The sequence below is a fragment of the Bos grunniens genome, chromosome 7, assembly GCF_055505025.1.
Source record: "Bos grunniens cultivar Pamir isolate PY7600 chromosome 7, Bosgru_T2T1.0, whole genome shotgun sequence".
Lineage (NCBI taxonomy): Eukaryota > Metazoa > Chordata > Mammalia > Artiodactyla > Bovidae > Bos > Bos grunniens.
This window is the reverse complement of record NC_141171.1, coordinates 17,978,917-17,989,808: the sequence shown is the minus strand read 5'-3', so window position 1 is coordinate 17,989,808 and position 10,892 is coordinate 17,978,917. Positions and strand designations below refer to the sequence as shown.

Here is a 10,892-nt window from a genome sequence, read left to right as displayed (position 1 = left end):
AGAAACAATAATGCAGCGTCCTGGTTCCTCCTGAAAGGATATGCATAACAATATCGTTGAGCTCTTCTGCAGAAACCCCGGGGAAGATGGTAAACGTCAGGTTCAACACAAAATTCCTGGAACACCGCTCTCTTACGTCACCACTAACCAATCAGAAGAAAGCTTGCACCCAGTGGAAGATATAGAAGACACTCACTCCCTCCCCCCGTGATTAATTTCGATTAACTTCCCCTTTCTCCCGTAAAAAAAAGAAAAAAAATTTTCATGTTTCAGCAGAAACTTTGAAGCTGGTTCTTGGACATGAGTCTGCCTTCTTCCTAGGTTGCTAGTCTGAATGAAGCAAACTTTCCTCTCCAATCAGCACTGTCTCTCAAGTATTGACTTTCGAGCTGTAAGCAGCCAAGTACCGTCAAGACTCGGGATATTTCCACCACGCCACAAAATTCCTCCAGGTCTTTGTCTGAAGTCCTCCCCTGCCCCTGACAGCTACTGTCAGCCACTGTCTGATTTTCATCCCTTTAGCTTGGTGTTTTTCATAATGTCATATAAATAGTAAATGCACCTGTGTTTGAATGAACTGCTTTCTACTTCATTATAAGCCAGGCATGGGAAAATTCCGCGTGAACTTGCAGATTCTTCAGGAGAAAAGACAAAAGTTATAGGGTGACCTTTTTTGACCCTCTAGGACATTATTAACTGGCTTCTTTTTTGGTGGGGAGGAGAAACACAATTCGATGGAGATAAAATTTCACATACACATCCCATTAAGGTATGCAACTCAGCTTCTTTCAGTATGTTCACAGAGTTGTGCAACCATCATCACAATCAATTTTTCAAATTATCCATCACCTCGCCATAGAAAACCCTGTGACTTCTCCCCATTCTCTCTTCCCCCTCAGCCCCTGGTAACCATAAATCTACTTTTTGTTTATATAGACTTGCCTATTCTGGACATTTCATATAAATGATCACCTACAATGTACGGTCTTTTGTGTCTGGCTTCTCTCACTGAGCATCACGTTTTCAAGGTTCATCCACGTTGTAAGGTGTCGTGTTTCATTCCTTTTTATGCCTGAATAATATCTCCTTGGGTATGGCTGTAGCATATTTTGTTCCCTGTTTCATCCATTAATGGACATTTGGGTTGTTTCCACTTTTGGCTATTATGAATAATACTGCTACAGATTCTCATGTACAACCATTAATCACTTTTGTTCCTATTGGCAAATTCATTTTAGGATTTCTTTGACTCACTATAAAAAGTATGTTCCTTGAACTTGAACCTGCCTTATCATTTTACCAGTTCCTTTATGAACGAATGAATGGAACAAAATCTTTCATTTTATATGGTCTTCACTTGTTGAAAATCACACTTTGAAAATATCCTCACTTAAGGCCACAGGTCCTCTCCTGTAGCCCTTTGCTAGAGCAAAATTGAGTTCTAGTAATTGCTTCTTCCTCTGGCTCTAGGGATTCATTCCATTTCTGGAGGATTCCCTTAACACTGTCCACAGTGTTTAACAGGATCCCTTTTCTGAACACGGTGAGTGTGCTATTTGCTTCCTGACTGGATCTGACTGATAGTGATATTGCAGGGAACATTATGGGATATGGTTCACATGGTAGCCTTAGAAGATACATAGTAATACACAGCAGGTTCTCATTAAACATTTTGTAGAATGAATAAATCAAAGGGCATAATGAGGCATACAGTTTGAATGTTCTTTTTTTAAAAAAGGTTTCTCCATCTATTTATTTATTTTTGGCTTCGCTGGATCTTTGTTGCTGCCTGTGGACTTTGTCCAGTTGCAGCAAGCGGCGGCTACTCTCTAGTTGTGGCACTTGGGCTTCTCATGGCGATGGCTCCTCTTGTTGCAGAGCACAGGCTCTAGGCTCGTGGGCTTCAGTAGCTGTGGCTCAAGGACTCTAGAGGGCTGGCTCAATAGTTGCGGTGCACCGGCTTAGCTGCCTTGAGGCATGTGGGATCTTCCCAGACCAGGGATGGAACTCTTGTCCCCTGCATTGGCAGGTGGATTCTTAACCACTGGCACACCAGGGAAGTCCAATTTGAAGGTTCTTAAAGGTTCCTTAATTATTCACTGCTATGAGCTGGCAGGATTGAATTTTATCTGAAAGTTAGAAAATCCCCTTACCCTTTGTGTTATGAAAAAGTCCCTACTGCAAGGACCACCATCCTTCTTCATATGAGTAAGATATGACCCAAAGATCCCCCTCCCCCAAATTATCTGTAACAAAGCCAGACAAGGACTCTTCAATTCCCATTCTTTGCCTCATAAGTGATTAGCTGAATTGCATGCCCCCATGTTAACGAGTCCACACTCGCTCTGCTCATCGCACGGCAGACCAATGAAGATGAAGAGGTGAGGTATTGAAGCAAGGAATACAACTTTATTCAGAAATTCAGCAGACGGACAAGATTGCAGACTAATATCTAAAAATAACCATCTTCTCAGGGTCTGGATGCCAGGATCTTCTGTGGAATGGAAGGCTGGGGGGAGGTGAGGAAGTAAAGTAAAAAGATTGTTAACTTTTCTTTTTTCTTTTTTTAAATTATTAAATTATGATAATACATTTATAGGAGACTTGGGAAATACAGAACAAAGTTATGTATTAGAATTATTTTTTTACGTAGAAAAATTAAGATTTTTACTTGGAGTTTCAATGTCAAACACTAAAAATTAAAGAAATGAATCGACAGAAAAGTAGAAGGATATGGTAGACCTGAAAAACCCAATTCAACATAATTAAGATTCGCACAATTTTCCCAGAACAGTAGATACAAATTCTATTCACGTTCCCATAGACTATAAACCAGGAGACACTGGAACATACCCAGGGACATAAAACAAGGTGCAAAACTTTCATGGTCTAAAAGTATTGAAATCATACAGTCTGTTCTCTTATCACTGTGGAATTATGTTAGAAATCAATATAAAATATTTGAAAATAACCCACATATTTTCAAGGTAAATATGATATTTGCCAATACAGATCTTTGACTTAGCCACTGAAAGCCTCAATAAAGTTAAAAAGATTGGAAAAAAAAAAAAAAAAACACAGAGGAGGATTGCAGAGAAGAAAGCAAAAGATCATTAAACTTGCAATTATCTCCAGGACTGGCCAGTCTTGGGCAGGGAATGTGTTAATTTCTTCCTTCCTGTAGTTACCCATAGTTTAACAGGGTCCTGAACAAAGGCATTTTGGTTTAACATTCAGGCAGAGTGGTGGGGTTTCCTGAGGCAGTGAACAAAATGTTCACTAAAAGGAACATAGTGAACAAAATGTTCCTTTTAGTGATTAGTGAACAAAAGCAATGGGAAGCAAAGGTTAAAGTAAAAGAAACAGATCCAACATGGAGTAAAATTTTGTTCTTCTCTGTCATACCCATTGATCAGTTGAAAAAAGTTGCTCTTAAATTTTGATTAAATTTCTTTCCTTCCTCCTGGGCCCTGTAAAGGAAAGGTACATGGCTCAAAATAGCCTGGAATTAAAACTCCCCTCCAGGTCCTCCCCACCATTCTATGCAAAACGCATAACTCACTCACCAGAAGAAGAAAATGGACATTAAGGTTGATTAAGCCCAGCTCCCAGCTGGTCCAGCCTCTGGCTGATCTCCAGAATTCCTTGCCCCAGCCGTTTAAGAGATAACTACTCCAAACAACCTTGGAGAAAAACAGGTCCCCTTAAGACAGTAGCTTTCCACCTATATGCCTAATATATACTTATTCTTTTCTTGGGTTAGCATTAATCTGACTGCTGCCCCTTCTCGCCTCATTAAAGGTGATCTGTTCCTGTAAAGTGCCAGCCTCATTCTTTTTCCAAACCTCGCCTTCTCTAACTCTCTTACCCTACACTCTGAACTTTGGCCCCAGCCTCACCTGAGCCAGCAGACAGCATCTCTTGAGAACAGGAAAACTTCTGAGCTGCTGTCTCATTGCAACATCCTTTCATCCCTTTCCCCCAATTCTAGAAAGCTCAATTCTTTCTAGTATTCCTATTGTCAGGCGAGTGTATGCTCCTCGGTTCTGTCTCACCACAACAAAAATTTGGAGTGACGGACATTAGAGCCCTTGGTGTGTCACAGCTCTCGGCTCTTGGACAGATGGTGTTATAGCTCTCAGGTCTCAAACGTGTTATAGCTCTAAGACAAATCAGTGCTACAGCTCTATTTTATTTAGATAATAGCAGGAAAATCCATCCTCGAGGCGTAAGGGCATGTCAACCCAAAGACGCAAAGAGATCGCCCCAGGGCGCGGGAGAGAGAGAACGCTTTGGCTCCTTTTTTTAATAAGTTTTTTTCCCTCCCCCTGGGGCTCCCCTATGTAAATTGGACTAGCCAGGCGTGCTGTTTGTTCTACCTGAAGTCCAAACTCCGGTCCTCGGACCTTCCTTTGACCTTCCTTTGTTCTATTTTTGCAGGCTTTTCCCTTCCTTGTCTTTTAGCCACCGCCATTTTGGACTCCTGTTTCCTACTTTAACCACCTAACACTATAAAAGAAAATTTTTGGAACAAAAATCTTGAAATGCTTATCAGAGTGTTCTCCTGCCCTATTTCAATATCTTCCCCTTCTCCCTTGAAGAATCCTTCTGAATAAAGTCTCTTAAGTCTGGGTTTGTTTTCTATTAGACAGAGTAATGATCCATGTGCCTAGCCTGACATATATGGTGTAGGGGAGAAAAAAATTCTGTACCCTCTTTGGGGTATTATTTTTAGTAGTTTTAATTATGTATATTAATTTAAAATCTTAATTCTTAGAAACCTTAATTTTTAGTGAAGCAAGAAACTTCTTCACTAAAAGAAGTGAACTAAGAAGAAAGCAATTGTTAACCGTTACATACCAATCATTCTGTAGATCAACAAATTTGTGAATATACTATTTCATATTTCCAGAAGCATACACTTCTTTAGAGTACAATTTTTCATTGTGGCACAAGACATGTTTACTGAAAGACCTTTAAAATCTTTGTGTTAGGTAGGTAGAATAGGGAAAAGGAGTCCAAAATGGCGGTGGCTAAAAGACAAGGAAGGTCAAAGGAAGGTCGGAGGACCAGAGTGAAGACTTCAGGCAGAACAAACAGCACACCTGGCTAAGCCCAATTTGCATAGGGCAGGCCCAGGTGGAGGCAAAAACATATAAAAGGAGGAGCCAAAGTGCTTTCTCACGGACTCTGTCTCCCGCGTGTGTGCGCTCTTTTCTTTCTCTCTCTCTCACTCTCCTGCTATCTTCTAAATAAAATAGAGCTGTAATACTGATTTGCCTAGAGAGAGCCGTAGCATGGTTTGTCCAAGACCCGAGAGCTGTGACGCGCCGAGGGCTTTAATGTCCGTTGCTCCAAATCTTTGTTGTGACGACACAAAGAACCGAGGAACATACACTCGCGTGACATCTAGTTCAAATAGGAAGCCCAAAGCAGGTAAACTAAGATTTAGCAATTAATGTTTCAGTACTCTATCTTACTGTTTTTTTAAAATTTTAATTTAATGTAATTTAATTTTTTGGCTGCTCCACAAGTCTTACAGGATCTTAGTTCCCCAACCAGGGATGGAACCTGTGCCTCCAGCAATGAAAATGCCCAAGTCCTAACTACTGGATCTCCAGGGAATCCCCACATTATCTTATATTCAGTTAAGCCATCATTTGACTTAACTGAGTAGAACTTCAAATTTACCAGAAAAGATTTTGGAAACTATTTTAAAGTAGACATATTTTATAAAACATCATCCTTGCTGAAAACTTTTGTAAGTTTCATCTCCCATTTATTTAACTTGCTTGTTGTTAACCATTATGCTGAGATTACTTTAAAAATTTCATGAAATATTAAAGTCATCAAAATTTTTCTTGCTGACAAATTTTCTAATATATGTGTATACCAGGCAAACATCCAATCCTATAGTGCTGGGGAAACTCCCAGGACCTTCTGAAGGTCTGTTTGCATGTGAAGAGGGAATGTGCAAGTTTTCTTACTGTTTTCAGCCTGTATGTGAGCCTGAGAGTTCTGAGGGCTTTTAGATCTAAAGAAAGCTCGGGCAAGTCTGAACTTGTCTTGGGGGCCCAACCTTTCTGGGTCTATTTGCATAACGATAACGAACAGTTCTTACAGTACAGACTTAATTGCAAGGAAGAAAAGAGCCTTGTAACTGTAATATTCTTATGGGAAACACGCTGACTGAAACCGCTCACCCTGGCCAGTCACCATAGTAACCATTTATTTATGAGTTATTTTAGAACAGGAGGTCATGGTAAGGAACACAGAACTAACATGTCACCACCTTTCAGGAAAGGTCAAAAGGAGACGCTGCATGTCCTACCACGTCCCAGAATCATCCTCACTGGATGAGTTTTGCATCCATTTTCACTGAGCAATGCCTGCGCCTCCAGGAAGTTCCCTGAGTCAGAATGATTGGCCAAAGACAACCTGGAAATTAACCCAATTAGCATAAACCCAAGACCACAGGGCAGAGCATTTCTCCTGGGTTCCCTCATCCTGATGTTCTCCGCCCAGGCACCCCTTCCCAACAAAGTCTCTTGCTGTGTCAGCACATGTGTCTCCTCAGACAATTCATTTCTGAGTATTAGACAAGAGCCCCTTTTCAGGACCTGGAACAGGTTTCCCCTTCCTGCAATAGTATCATCTTGTGATAAGATGAGAGACAAGAAAGAGAGTCTGCCTCAGATACACCAGGATGGACTTTTGCTTTCTCTGGGTCTTATGTGACTCCCAGATAGACTATGAGGAAGAATTCTCAGATCAGTTTTTCTGAGAAGGAACAACCTTGTCAACCTCTCTTACAATGCCTTGTTGGGGAAAATCTCAATGTCCGGGAGCTTTAATTTAAAGCTTCTCCAGTACTGTGCCTGTGGGCATTTATTTTCATGCATTTTAAAACCCACTGCAATACATAGAATTAAGTCTAGACTGTGACTATTTCAAAGGAACTATAAGCATGAAAGTTAATGAGCCAAATCCAAGCCTTTTCCCATTGGATCATGTCAACTGCAAACTGACACTTACCATGGGTGCTTGCCATCTACCTCTACAAGGATTAAACCGCGTACTGCAGCAGAAGCTGACCTTCAAAACCTCCTGAAAGGATTTCAGGGTGGAGAGCAGAAATGAGTCACTGTTTGGGGGAAAAATTGATAGGACAGGTCTTAAGATAGATAGTCTCAGGGGCTGGTTTTATGAGCCCAATTCTTGTATCTCTTCATCTCTAGAAAAGCACTAAAATCCATCATAGTGATGACTATTTCTTGTGACTTAAAGAAAGCTTCATGGAGATCAGCAGAGAGTTTCTGGAAAAATATGTGCTTGATTGCACATGCTCCCCCTTCACCAAAATCACATCTTTATTGACCTTCCTGCCTGCCTCTTTGGAGCAGTCTCTCAGAGCTATCCGAGGTGCTGTCTCCCGGGCTGCAGTCCTCATTCTACCCCCCAATAAAACTTAACTTATAACTCTCATGTTGTGGATTTTTTTTAGCTTAACATCATGTTAGGGAATTTCACAAATTTTTATTTGGCCCTTCAGTTCAGTTCAGTCGCTCAGTCGTGTCCGACTCTTTGTGACCCCATGAATCGCAGCACGCCAGGCCTCCCTGTCCATCACCAATTCCCAGAGTTCACTCAGACTCACGTCCATCGAGTCAGTGATGCCATCCAGCCATCTCATCCTCTGTCGTCCCCTTCTCCTCCTGCCCCCAATCCCTCCCAGCATCAGAGTCTTTTCCAATGAGTCAACTCTTTGCATGAGGTGGCCAAAGTACTGGAGTTTCAGCTTTAGCATCTTTCCTTCCAAAGAAATCCCAGGGCGGGGTTGTCAAAAAAGCTTTGGGAAGAGATCTTTACAATCTTATCTCCTGAGTCATTTTAAAAGTCTCCTGAGACTTTTATTTAGCATTTACCACCTGTTAAAATAACTTGAGGAAGTAATTTAGATAATTTTCTCTCCAAAGTATATATCTATAGCTTTTTAAGAAATCTACCATGCTGCAATGATAAAGTGCAGTTGTTTTTAAGAGAACTTTGCTTTCCAGTATCAGCTGAATATCTTTTTTTTTTTTTAAACTTGATGAATATTTTCCTAGCAAAGACAGTGTAACACTGATGATGTGTATTTCATGGATTTTTATTGCACTAAAATATTTATTTTTCTGATTAGATTTCAAAGTTAGAATTGAGATGTTTTATTCAAATTTAGCTTTACTGTTCCTTTGTGACTCCTCATAAACGTAATTGATAACATTCAGTTACACATAATAAAGACATTTAAAAAACTTATTATGGGTTCACCAAAGAAGTGACCTTGCTTATAGGTACATCCCCTACATGTTCAGAGAAATGAAGTGTGTGGTGACTGTCTGGGGTCTTGCATCATACTGGGGGCTGTGGTTATCTCATTGGGGAAATTTGAACTATTTTTCTTCAAACGATTTCACTTTGTTCCTAGGGCTGGAGAGGTTGATCAGAAATGCAGTTTATATACCTATGCCAACATGGTCTTTTGAGTCAGTATAAATGGCAACCCACTCCAGTATTCTTGCTGGGAGAATCCCCATGGACAAAGGAGCCTGGCAGGCTACAGTCAGCCAAAGGGTGAGCGACTAACACACAAACACATGCATAGTGAATTTTAAAGAGATAATATGCTTTCTTCTTTAGCTTAACATACTTTCAGGCTTTTATCGTCATCAAAAAGAACATACAGAGAATGTTAAAATCGTGAACCCAGGAGTCAGATAATTTGCATTCAAATCCCGACACTGTCGGTTATTAGCTGGTTACTGTGGACAAGTCTTAAAACCTCACCAAACCTGCTTCCTTGTCTGTAAAATGGGAAAATAATGGTACCGGAATAATGCAGTTGCTATAAGGAGTGGGATATGGGCAGTGGAATCAGACAGCTTGAATTTGAATCCCAGTTCTGCCTTTTGTTAGCTGTGTGATTTTTGGTAAGTGACTTAACCTCTCTGTCCCACAGTTTGTTATCTGCAAAATGGCAGTGACAATACAAGTACATAAACCACTGGATTGTTGTAGGAGTTAATGAGGGTAATGTACATAAAATGTCAAACTCTAGTATAATGCCATCTAAGTTTTGCTGTTATTATCATAAGGCAAGTAACAATTTTTACACAGTAGTACTTATGCAAATGTTTGAGCCAGGCTAAGGGATAGGCTGAAAGGGCAAGATCTGAGAGAGAAAAGGGAAATGGGACAGGTGGGTTATGACATTATTTTAGGAGAAAGGTGGGCAGAGGCGTCAATCACAGGACAACTTTCAGAAGTTTTGGAGTTTCATGAGAATTTCAGGCTGGGCACCATTTCCCTCAGGGTCCTAAGTTCTAAATCTGTCTATAGAGAGATATTCTGCCCATTGCTTTTTTTGTTAGTTTTTCCCCTCAAAAAAGGTTTTAGGGATTTCCCTGGTTGCCCAGTTTAGATTCTGCACTTCCAGTGCAAGGGGCTCAGGTTCGATTTCTGGTTAGAGAACTAAGAACCCATAGGCCGCAGGGTATGGCCAAAGAGAAAATGGTTTATTCTGTGGTTATATCTTGTGGTTTGTGAGAGCTGAGTCGTGTTCATCTCTTTGCGACCCCGTGGGCTATAGCCCGCCAGACTCCTCTGTCCATGGGGTTCTCTAGGCAAAAATACTGGAATGGGTAGCCATTCCCTTCTCCAGGGGATCTTCCCAACCCAGGGATCAAACCCACATCTCACGTGTCTCCTGCATTGGCAGGTGGATTCTTTACAACTGCATCACCAGGGAAGCCCCCTGTTTATCTTCATGGGGAATTAATAGCTGACAACAATATCTAATTAATACTATGTATAATGAGCAAGTTTTAGTTAAGAAGTTCTCCTTAGCTTTGAAATTTTAACTGAATTTTGGTTGAACCTCAAGAAATGTTAACTATAAATGTATAATAACTGCTCCTCTACTTGGACTTCCCTGGTGGCTCAGAGGATAAAGAATCTGCCTGCAATTCAGGAGACTTGGGTTCAATCCCTCGGTTGGGAAGATTCCCCTGGAGAAGGGAATGGCTACCCACTCCAGTATTCTTGCCTGGGCAGAGGAGCCTGGCGGCCTACAGTACATGGGATTACAAAGGGTCAGACACGACTTAGCAACTAACACTTTCACTTTCCCCTCCAAATTGTCACATTTTGAACGTACCTCTTGCCTCAGTGAAAATTACTGAATGTCTCCCCTTATTATTAAAGCTCAAAGACATTTATGCCAATGGCATATGGTAAGCAGATTTGAAAACTTTTAGTTTACACAAGATTTCAATTCAAGGTGACAGATAAAACATAAACTTGATTTAAAGTGTTCGATTAAAAACCAAAAACACAGATTGTATTTTAGGGTAATTTAAAGAGAGAGAGACCTAGGGGACTTCCCTGGAGTTCCAGGGGCTAAGAATCCACCTTCCAATTCAGGGGACACTGGTTTGATCCCTGGTCAGGGAACTAGATCTCACATGCTGCAACAGAGACCCCATGCAGCCAAAACAATAAAAAAAGCTAATCCAAAAAAAGGTCTCATTCTATAAAGATTTATCGTTTCCAAATCACAGTGAAGAAATCTTGAGTGAGACATCCCTGGTGGTTCAGTGGCTAAGACTCTGTGCTCCCAATGCAGGGGGTACAGTCCCTGGTCAGGGAACTAGATCCCACATGCTGCGACTAAGATCCAGAACAGCCACATATGCAGAATAAAATAAATATTAAACACAATCGAGTAATTTACTAGTTTTGTTTTCTACTGTGCCTTAAATGTGCCTTAGTAAAAATTGATATCTGACACCACAGAATGACGTATGTAGAATGTAATATTGTAGTAAGAGGACTGAGGTTGATTTTTTAAA

General features: G+C 40.7%; 1 long non-coding RNA gene across 1 annotated transcript; it reads right to left on the bottom strand.

Annotated features, from left to right (window-relative positions):
- Nucleotides 1-2,387: 2,387 nt before the first annotated feature.
- Nucleotides 2,388-5,320, bottom strand: LOC147368716 (uncharacterized). The gene is made up of 4 exons (XR_015166767.1): nucleotides 3,900-5,320; nucleotides 3,567-3,683; nucleotides 3,406-3,470; nucleotides 2,388-2,509 (listed from the first exon to the last, which is right to left on the bottom strand). It is a non-coding gene; the product is annotated as an uncharacterized LOC147368716 (long non-coding RNA).
- Between the last annotated feature and the right edge of the window lie 5,572 nt (nucleotides 5,321-10,892).